Raw genomic sequence first — 12,064 nt, 5'->3', positions numbered from 1 at the left:
AAAAGGTGACTTTCCCTCATTCATTTTAACAAACGTTTATTGAACACCCAAATCATACAACTAACACATGATAAATCTGGGAACAAAACCTGGGTCTCCTGACTCTTTATCCATATCTCTTTCTACTCTGTCACCACGCCTTGACAGTTAAGATAGAAATACTGTTTCCAAAGTGTTCACTGAATAAATAATCCACTTGATTCTACCAATTGATTTGTATTACCTACCAAGTTACATTTTTGTTGTTTTCCAAACATTGTTTGAGAAGTAAAATATTATGTAAGACTTCTAGTCTGGACAAGATGATATAGATTTCTCTTTCCCTGCTCCTTCCTGCTGAGTACAACCATACACCCTGGAAATAACGGAAGAGACAACCGAAGAAGAACTCTGAAAGGTGATAAGAGAAAGAGGAGCTGGTTTGGGACCCAGAGACCGGAGGAACAAAACGGTGGCAGGACTTCTTATGTTCCCCCCATGTAACCAACAGAAGAAAGCCACCCAGACCAGCATTTCCAGAACCCAAACTAAGCAACAGTTGACAGACCAGGTAGGCTTATTACTCCCCTGGAAGGAATAAGAGTCCTGCCAACAATACCAAGCCAGCACCTGCAAGGAGGATCAATAAGGACACCACTGACAGTTGCGGCTAGGGGAACACTCTCATTTCAGGTCATCTCCATCGTAGTGGAGACACCCTGCCCCTGCTGTGAGATCCGGAGGTAGACTATGGCTGTTGGAACTGGCAAAGGGAATCCTGGCTCAAGAAGCAGCCCCAGCCCAGAAGCGGTTTCAGTCTCACACAGGAAGAGGGAATCTCAAAACAACTAGCACCCAGCCTGGGAAGCACTCTTCCACAATGCATGCTGGAGGCTCTCTTCCTCTATCTACAGGTATCAGACTCTGCCACCTGGCAGAGACTAGTGGGAGCCTAAGCAGCACCAGACAATCCAAACAGGTTAAAGTAACACCACAAAGGCTCTAAAAATTAAAATGCCAATAGAACCACACCCACAGGAGTAGGCCAAACAATCCAATTAGAACAAGACAAAAAATATGAACAGATATTTCACCAAAAAGGATACACAGAAGACAAGCACATGAAAAGATGTTCAACATAGTTAACCATCAGGGACATGCAAATTAAAACCACGACGAAAGATCACTATCCACCTATCTGACTGCGTAAAATACGGTGACAACACCCAGTGTAGATGGGGATATGGAGAAACCAGATAACTTAAACATTTGCTGGTGGGAATGTAAAAGACACAGCTATTCTGGAAAATAGTCTGGCAGTCTCTTATTAAACTAAACACACAACTGCCATACAACTCAGCAATTGCACTCTTGGGTATTTATCACAGAGAAATAAAAATATATGTCCACACAAAAACCTGTACATGCATATTCATAGCAGTGTTATTCAAAATAGTCAAAAATTGGTTAAAAATTGGCTCAAAAAAAGAACAGACAAACTGTGGTACATCCATACTATGGAATAATACTTAGCAATAAAACTACCACTTGATTCATGAGACAGCTTGGATGACTCACGGGAATTAAGCCGAGCGGAAAAAAAATTCCAAACTGTTGCATACTGTATGATGCCATTTATACAACATTTTTGAAAGGATAAATTGTAGAAATGGAAAATAGATTAGTGGTTGACAAGAGTTAGAGATAGATAAGAAGGGACATAAGTTATGGTGCTAAAAGGGCAACGGGAGGGGTTCTTGTGATGGAAATGTTCTGTATCTTGAGTATAAAGTTAGTGTCTTGGTTGTGATTGTACAATAGAATTACAAGGTGTTACCTTTGGGGAAACTGGGTAAAGGGTACATAAGATCTTGGCATTATTTCTTACAAGTGAATATGAATCATGGTTTTCTCAAAATAAACTATTTGATTGTTATGTAATTTTTTGAGTTGGTAAATTGTCAAGGCTAAGAATATTTAGAAATTCTAAGGAATAAGACTTGGAGCACTCTATTTTTTATTCAGTCTTCATTAGTATGATAGTATTCCCGAGACTAGTACCTCATTCCAAATTTATAATGGATTTTCATTGGGCATCCTAAAAAAAATATAGTTCTGGTAACTTTTGTTTTGGCATTTATCTGTATATTATTCTTGTCACGATCCTTTTTTTTTTTGCCTTTCCTTTGCCCATTCATTTATTAACCTGTATTTGTTCTTATTATATTTTGGTCAAGTTCAAATCCTGCTTCTTTTTGGGAAGTTGTCCATGACTGACCTAGTCGCATGGATTGCCATCTCCTTTCAATAGCTAAAAATTTAATTATAGTCTATCTTGTATGTGTTAATCTAATCTCCTTTATCCTTAAAAACGTTCATCTCTCTAGAGCAGTGGTTCTCAACTGGAGTGACTTTGCACTCCCCTCAAGAGATATTTGGCAATGTCTGGAGACATTTTTGGTTGTCACACCTTGAGAACCAGTACTACTGGCATCTAGCGGATAGAGGGCATGAAGGCTGCTAAATGTCCTACAATGTGTAGGACAGCCCCCACAACAAAGAATTATCTGACCCAAAATTTCAACAATGCCAAGGTTGAGAAACTTTACTCTGGTTACTAGCACAATACTTCTCCTTGTTTTCTGTGATAAACAAAAACTATTTACAATGACTTTCTGAACCTCTCCTTTTGGCTGTTTCCAAGTTTTCCAAACCAAAAATCATTACTTTCCCCCCAATACTTTATGTATTATTAATACAATTAACTGTATCATCTCCTTGGTTTTGTAAATTAAAAACTTGAGGATGAAATTTGAATTTTCCTCACCCCTGGAGCAACACATTTAATAAGCTAATAAAATCGGTCACTCTCTAATGCAACCATAATGAAATTTTCATTGCTCTCTGAACATCTTTCCTTTGAATATTTAGGGCCTTCGCATACACACTTTCTTTATCCTACATTTTACTGCCCTTGTTTTTTTAACCCACTCTTTTTTTGTAACCTGAAAAGTTCCTACTTATTCTTCAAGAACCAGCTCAAGTACCATTTGTGTGAGAACTTTCTTTAATGTTCCTTCTTCTGAGCTTTCACAGAATTTCCATAGCACTTACAATTTGTATTTTATTTATTTCCACATCACTTATCTTAAGGAGAAAGGCTCTGAAAAGACAAATTATTAATAATCTTTGTATCCCTAGCACCTCACACAGTACCTGGCACATTGTAAATAGTTAGAAGAGGGATGCTGATTGACTGAATTAATTAACAGGTAGATAATTGGATAAATGTACAAATATAAGACATATTAACACAATTCAGATAGGAGTTTATACAGATTTTTGTCAATACCAAAAGGGGGAAAATGCTTTCTGAATTGCTTTTGTTATCACCAATAATATATAAAGATTCTTTAAAAATGGATTTCAGAAAGTTAAAATTTTTAAATATATTAAAATTCCATCAAAGTAAAAGCTTCATAAATTATAAGTTTTCAAATATGCTCTAAGATATTTCTCTAATTGTATATCAACAAACACTCTATCATACATGCCACTCACAGCAATAACATCCATAGACTAATGAGTGATGAATATTTACAGTTTTTAAATTATTGTACATCAAATTCAACTCAAGCAGAGGTATTCATGGCTAATCCATTTGAAATGAACCAATATTAATAATTTCTGTTTGTTATCACAAATTTCTTGATTGCATTTTTATTATATAGACATTGAAGATAACTTTTGTTTATGTACAAAAATTATTTAAGATTCCTGAAAAGTCAATTGAAACACAGTTTAAATAATATATATTTTCTACATTTTTCTCTAAAGTTATGTTAAGATAAAGCATCCTATTGATTTACTAATTTATTAATGCTTATATTTTAAATAATAATATGAGTGTTTATTTTCCCATATCTAAATGTCTGATGTTTGCGTTCTGGAAAAGGAGAAAATGCCTATAAACTGCTCATAAGAATATGCATCTCCTCTCATGATCTTCTCAGTCATGGTCACTTGCAATCTATTCCCCAGAAAACCTCACATTCTCCTCAGTGAAAAGGAGATATTTTGAACTATAGTAAAAACTATGTATAAATATGTATATATAGCAAAGCTTTTTCAGATTATAAGAGTTGGATAATGCTGGCCTATGGTTGCAGCCATTAGGACATTGCTTTACTCATTTGCTTCCCATTGCAGGGTAGGTAGGAAAAAGGAAAGGATTTGAAATTAAAACTAGTCATCTATCTTTGTTAGCAACCTGTTGAAAGGGTTTCTGGGGGAAGATATCAATTTATTTGACTAAGAAAAGTTTTAGATTACCTATTAAGGTCAGTCATTCCTATACTCTAAATCCTGCCTCATAGAATTGAGTAGAATGATAACATACTTAAAAATGACCTTTCAGAGTAAAACTTCTGATTCAAGCATTTAAAAAAATTCACTAATTAGAAATATCTGTCATTCAATGGAAATATTATTTAAAATTATCAGGGAAAGCAGTAAGTGTCTTAAATAAGCAGCTAATTATGGTGCTGATTGTTTCATTTCTGCCTTATTTATAGAAACTCCTATGTAACTTCTTATGAATGTTAATGTATTCATTAATTCATTCATCATTTCTTCATAAATGTAATACATGCTATATGCTAAAAGTTGTGTTGACAATGGAACTACAAAGATGATTGATACCCAGGCTTTCCCTCCAGAAATTCGTAGAGTAGTAGAAGAGACATACGTGTTTACAAAAACATTTGGATAAGGGAAAATGAGATCTCTGTGTTTCTATACCCTAATTAATATTAAGCCAGATTTATTAACAAACCTTTTTTTAGAAACTGGTTTTCAGAAGACGTTTTGTACAATGAAAAAAAAAATACAGGATGTGTGAGAAAAAGGGGTTTTAGTTATGAGAACAAAGGAAAAGAGACCATGACAAGTTTAAGAATTTTCTATGTCTGAAGATGATTAGCCAGAGTAATCCCCCTTGTTGTTTTTAACATTAAGTGTATTGAATAATTTTTAACCTAATAAATGATCAATACTTGATTTAAAATCAACCAAAAAATAAAGCTAGGGATTTCTTTAATTCCCCTATGTAAGAATTAATTTGGACATTTATGGATAAAGATCCAATGAAATTATCTCTTCAGATATAGGGCACAACAATAAAGAAGATTCCACACACATACACATGCATATACATGCACACAATAGAGTTTAAAAAATTGCCTTTCATTTTCTCGCATATTCTGTCCTAGAGCCAAAAGAAAATGAACTCTCATTGCTTTTTCACTCCATGTGCCAGCTGGAGCACTATCACACCAACCGAAAGCTAGCAGAACTAAACTCTTCTTGGCCAGTGAACTAGGAACTGCTCTGCGTGTTCAGAGCAGTTGGCAATTTAGTCTCCAGATACACTTTCTTTAGGGGCCAGTGTGTTTAGGATTATGTATGGGCAGTGATCAACCATAAAGTCTCTTTGCCTGAGATTTCTAAGAGCCATGAGCACCCCATCATGACTTCATAGCAGACTACTTCCAGCTTCCCACTCTGTGGGGAGAAAAGAGGAGAAATTGGCTGCAAAACTAACTTTTGCAAATGATTCAAAGCAATCTTGTTGTTGGGATTAAGAAAATCTATCAGTAGCCTATCATTCTCCAGAAAGATATCAGAACAGGCAGCATGAAAGAATGCTACAGAGTAGAAAACGTGGACTACATGCTAGAAAGAAATGTGTTTAATTGAGTTTTCAATTAGATTTTCTAAAAGTTACTGTTTTTAATGCTCATTTTTGGTGGTGTGTCCTTTTCTAGGACTTTGAATTTACCCGTTTATCATAAAATGAACTAAGCTTCTATAGGAAAGAGTGTTAATTTTGTAGTCATTGATTTTGAAGGATTGGAAAACATAAATCACCAATCAATATTATAGTTACTTATTTTGTCCTACTAAAGCTCCAGAAACATCTTATCAAGCCTTTATAATTTAGCATATAAATTTTTACATTTAGTAATAAATACACTTAGCATATTGTATCTGTCATGTATTCTAAATAGTAACTACAAAGAGTTCTGAAATATCCAATTCTTAAAGATCTAATGTTCACAATAAAAGTTGTCCACTATATTATATCTTTGTTTTTAAAAATCTAACTTACACAGTGCCACAGTTGTGTTCCAAAAAGTAATATATAAGAGTATTTTTCTTTGCATATATGCACTATAGTAGAAAGCATTTAATTTTTGCTTTCATAAAATAATTATAGCTGTCACTCATGAAAAACCGTCATTGAATTTTAATTCTGGTTGTGATTGTGATAAATTTTCAAAATTTCTAGGCCTCTAATATGAAGTATTTATAATTTTAAGGATAGAGGGAATCTTAGAAATTATTTAATCAAATCTTCCTATTTTAAAGATGAATTTGAAGTCAAAAATGACTTAAACACTTTCTTAATACTATGTATATAAGAAATAGTAGAATAAGGACTAGGAACCAGATTTGTTTACTACTCATTTATTATTTTTGTTCTTCTCCATCATTGGGTTCCTGCAAAATAAAGGAAAAGAACAAAAACCTAAACAAGAGAAGTTAATATAATTGGTGTCTATATATTTTTTCTGGACTGTCAAATGACAACCCTAGCCTTATTTCCACTAATGAAGTTTTTTCCTCCTCTTTCAAACATCCATGGATATTCACGGTGGAAAAGCTTTATAATGAAAGATTACCAAGAATATGCTATGTCTCTTCCGTTTCCAATCTTTCAGGTAGCTTAACTAATATAATAGATAGATAGATAGATAGATAGATAGATAGATAGATAGATAGATAGATAGGGAGAGAGAGAGAATTTTCACATCCTATACATGAAGAATCCAAAGACATGTCAGACAGAATCTTTATCATCCAGCAGCATACAATGCAGTGTGACCAGAAGACACATAGATAAGGTATCTAGGGGTAATTAATAAAAATTTAACAAAGTGAAAATAAAATATAAAGTACAATGGGAGGAAAATAAAGGAAAACTTGTCATGAATAAAAAGAGGGCACTTTATTCATTCAATGGATTGGTCACGTTTTTAAATATCACTTTTTCACTCTTCCAACTGTCACATTGATATTGTAGAAGAAAAATGAAACACTCATTAAAATGAATTTTAACTTTAAAGCCACTTATGTCGATTCCATGTATCTTTTGCCATTCTTTCTTAATCCTAAGGAAAAGAAAGGCCAAGCTGTTTTTTTAGATAACTTGAGATCAGAGAACAGTGGATGACTCTTTGGTTGAACATGACACAAACATAGTTAAGGCAGCTTTGGGACAACTTTCACTCACTTGAGGCCCAAGTCGGTTCAGTTAAGGTTTTTAAAATAGCAAATATGACAGGAGAAAATGCCCTTAAAACATATTTTCTCATCATCTCAAATGGATTAAAGAATTCATGAACATATTAATATAAAGATCAATATATATTAAGGGTTATCTTAAATTTTCCTAAAATGTAGTAGTTTACTATAAAAGAAAATTAAACTAACAAATGTGTTTCTGTTCAGCTTACCAGATGCAAGAGTACTTCTTCTTCCTTGACATGTAATTGATAATTAGAAAAACTGACCAGCACTCAGTTGAAGAGTTTGTCTGGGCACTGCAGAACTACAGACTGATATTTCTTCCTTGCAGATGGATTAACTAAAACACAATGATCATATCTGGATGTTTGATTCAACTTGAGAGAAGTACTTGGAATGAAAATTTGAGAAAAAGATACGCAGTGTTTTTCTTAATACATGATAATAAAAATGTGGCCTATTAGAAGAAAACCACTCACATGGCACCCCTGCTGAGGTCTCCAGATTCTTGTTGTCAGAATGTGCAATTAACCTTAATTAGATTACTGTGACCTTTCATGTAGTTTTAAATGAATGAAGTAATTAACAATATTTAACACAGAGCTGCCTGTGCCACCATTTGCAGATGCACTTTTATCAATAGATGCAAAGCAGACACTTTTGCAGTTGGTAGTAGATCATGCTGCTCTTGGAGAATCTTACTTTTATTAGTCTTTCTGTTTCCCTATTGTTGGACAGGTTCCACAGAACCTTTTTGTACTTATAAGCGTCCCATGTAGATATGAGGGAGCATGATTTTAAAAGCTTCTAATGAGGTGTTATTTGACTAAGATACAAGTATTCATCACACCTAGTTTCTTAATTATTAGCTGAATTTTAGGTGAGAAATGGCTGGTTATTCTTGTAAGAGCTGTAACACAGTTTTGGAAGATATACTATTTCTGTATAAAGTACAAAAATTGACTTCTAACACATGATTAAATGAGGTGTTGTGGATTCCTCTCCTGATAAAAATAAACAAACAGGCTATGATAGATGATTTTATAAAATTAATAGCTAAGTTTAAAAGGAAAAGAAATTCCTAAGTTCTAGAAACAAAGCATAAACTCAAAGCCAGAAGAAAAAATTAAGGCAAATACTGTAGCTGTCCTGGTGACTATTAGAACTGGGGTTGAGGGCTTAGGTTTTAATGTCCAAAAAGACAGAAGATACCTGGTTTCAGTCCTGCTTTAAGTGGAATGTTAGTCCTAAGAACTTGACTAACACAGAGTCCTTTGATTTGTCATTCAGTCTTTGAAGGAAGCCTAGAAAATTTCTGCCTATATGTAGCTCTTGGGTTTCTAGATAGAAAAAAAAAATCTTATAAGAAATTGAAACCACAAGGCTGTGCTAAAATAGGTACAAGCTCCAAATTTGCACTACCTATTTAGTGCAAAAATTTCAAACTTGTACATTAACAATGAGAAACATAAAAACTGGTCTCATATTTCTAACACCACTGGAAACATAACAGCAATGAGAAATTTTCTCTAGTGAAACTACTGCAATATATAGGTTTTTTTTTTTTATGGGTGGAGGGGTCAGAAAGAGTTACTTTCATTGAAGAAGAGTTCACAAATAATATTACAAATCCCCAAGGAAAGAAATCATAAAGAAGGAAGTTCAGCAAAAGCAAAAGCAGGAAAATTTGTCTCCCAGTAAATAGAAATAATAAAATAGTATGAAAGAGAGCATGAAGTTAGCATGTTTATAATAAACTATAAGTAAAAGAGTACAGAAAAGAAAAAAATGCAAAGGAAGAAAATGACTTTATGGCAATAAGACATATTATTCACAACTAATTAAACAAATAAATATTTCCTGTTAGGAATGAAAACAAAGAATTTCAGATTGAATTTAATTTAAAAAATGGAATTCTGGTTCTGTTTATGAGAGAATGACTTGTATGGAAATCATTCTCCCATGAAAACAAGCAGAAAATCTAAAAAAAGGGACATATAAAACAACTGTTTAAAGTTAAAGGAAAACACCAAAGCAAGTAGAATTTGCACCATTATTTTCCTTGAGAAAGAGGAATCTTACAAGACAGTCTCCACATTCACACTGAAGTTTTCCATTAAGGGTATTTTCCAATTTGTGGCACAGAGGAAGAGTTCAAGACAAAAGTGGCAGTATTACTGGATTGAGGAGAAAGACTGGAGTTCAGAGGTGTCGATGTGACTGGAACTTGAGGGGCCAAATTGCAAGGGAGAGGAAATTGCATAGAAATGAGGTCAAAAATATGTCTACAAACTCCCTTCGTTAATGACAACCTCTTAGACTATACATGTGCAGGACAAGACTCCAGGAGACCCAGCAGCAACTGCAACAGAGAGACTAGAGAGATTAACAGAGGTTTCAGCAGCCATTCAGTACTGGGGAAATAGAGGCCAAAGTTCAACCCCTGACAAAGTCAGGTTGAAGCACTGCCAACACTCCAAGCTCCTTTCAGTTGGGACAACATAAGCAAACATCCTAATAGAAATAGCCATACCCCAGGAGTTAAGACCACACGCTAGGAGCAGAGATCATGCACTAAAACTAAGACTAAAACAGAAATAGACCAAACATAATAAATTCTAAACTGAATCTTTGATTAGATGAAGATTATCTGCTGATTTTCTATATGCCTAGTAAAAGAAAATTTAACTCTCTTTAAAAGAAGATAGCATTATCCAGATCCTCTACATTTTTCTTCTACAATGTCCAGTATCTAATCAAAAATTACAATGCATCTACAAAACCATGATAAAGTGAATGAAAACCAAGAGTAAAGTTTGATTTTATCAATAAATAGCACCAAGTCAATTGAATGTTGGTATGAGGAACAAAAAAAGTATTTTGAACTAGATCATATCTATTTCCAAAAAGTAAAAGAATAAAGCTTTCAGAAAATTAGAATATCTTCATGAACTTGGGATACACAGATTTCTAAAGGAGGACGTAAAAGGCACTAACCATCAAAAATAGATTGAATAATTACATGTCATTAGACTTCTGCATATTAAAAGATGCCATTAAGAAATTTATAAATGTGAACCACAGAGAGAGAGAAGATATTTGCAATACATTTTTATTATATAGAAATAAGAATTAGAATATATTAAAAATCCTGCAAATTAGGAAGACAAAGAAAGACAAGCCAATTTTTTAAAAAATGGGTCAAGCACTAAAATAAGCACTTCACAAAAGAGGATTTCTAAATGACCAGTAAACATGTGAAAGGTGCTTAACTTTTTGGTCATCAGGAAAACACAAATTAAAACTATAATAAAATGCCACTACACCCCCACCAGAAAGGCAAGTATTTAAAAAAAGGACAGGTACTATCAAGTTGTGGAGAAAATGCAGGGACATTCAAACACTGTATAAAGTGTTACCATCACTTTGGAAAACTCTACAGCAACATGCACTAAATTTCAACATACATATACACTAAAATACAAAAAATCCACATTATCTGACAGAAATTAGTATTTCTAGCTGCCAAAAAACAAAATACAAAAATGTAATAGAGGCTTTACTTATAAACAGCCAAAGGGTTTAGAAATAATCCAAACCGTCATCAATAAATAGAATGAATAAAGAAATTTTCATATATTCATACAATAGAATAGAAGACATAATGGAAAATAATAAACTATTGTGATACACTACAATATAGATGATACACATTTGACTAGGACCAGCCCCGTGGCTGAGTGATTAAGTTCACGCCCTGTCCTTCGACGGCCCAGGGTTTCGCCAGTTTGGATCCTTGGTGTGGACATGGCACGACTTGTCAAGCCATGCTGAGACGGCATCCCACATAGCAGAATCAGAGGGACCTGCAACTAGAATATACAACAATATGCTGGGGAGCTTTGGGGAGAAGATTTGGCAACAGATGTTAGTTCAGGGCCAATCTTTAAAAAAAGAAAAATAGGTTTGAGTAAAAAGAAGCAAGGCACAAAACAGTTAATACCATATGATTCCATTTATTTGAGGTTCAAGAATAAACAAAACTCTGTGGTGTTAGAGATCAGAATTGAGGGGTTATTGATTGGGAGGAGGCATGAAGGAGCCTTCAGTTATGGTGGAAATATTCTACATATTGATCCAGGTGATATTAATATGATTATGCACTTATATAAAAATTAATTGATCTGTACTCTTAAGAGCAGCAGACTTTTCACTGAGGTCAACTTGAAAGGCAGGAGAAAATTTTAAAAATAAATAAACAGTTGGAGCCAGCAGGGTGTTGTAGCAGTTAAATTTGCATACTCCCTTTCAGTGGCCCAGGTTCACCAGTTTGGATCCCAGGCATGGACCTACACACCTCTTATCAAGCCACGCTGTGGCAGGAGTCTCACATATAAAGTAGAGGAAGATGGGCATGGATGTTAGCTCAGGGCCAATCTTCCTCAGCAAAAATGAGGAGGATTGGTGATGGATGTTAGCTCAGGGCTAATCTTCCTCAAAATAAATAAATAAATAAACAGTCATTTGAAGTCATTTGAGTGCTACCACGACAGTGAAAAAATATCAACCACAATTTCAGTGATGAAGAAAAGTCAGAGGAGAGATCATAGGATTTATGGCTGGTTTTCCCAAAAAGGGCTACTAAGTGATTGAGAAGCTGAGTAGAATTTGACAGTCTTTCAGATCTAGAGAGACAAAAATTGTAGCTGAAGTTCAG

The sequence above is a fragment of the Equus caballus genome, chromosome X (genome assembly GCF_041296265.1).
Source record: "Equus caballus isolate H_3958 breed thoroughbred chromosome X, TB-T2T, whole genome shotgun sequence".
In the NCBI taxonomy this organism is placed as follows: domain Eukaryota; kingdom Metazoa; phylum Chordata; class Mammalia; order Perissodactyla; family Equidae; genus Equus; species Equus caballus.
This window is presented reverse-complemented; position numbering follows the sequence as displayed.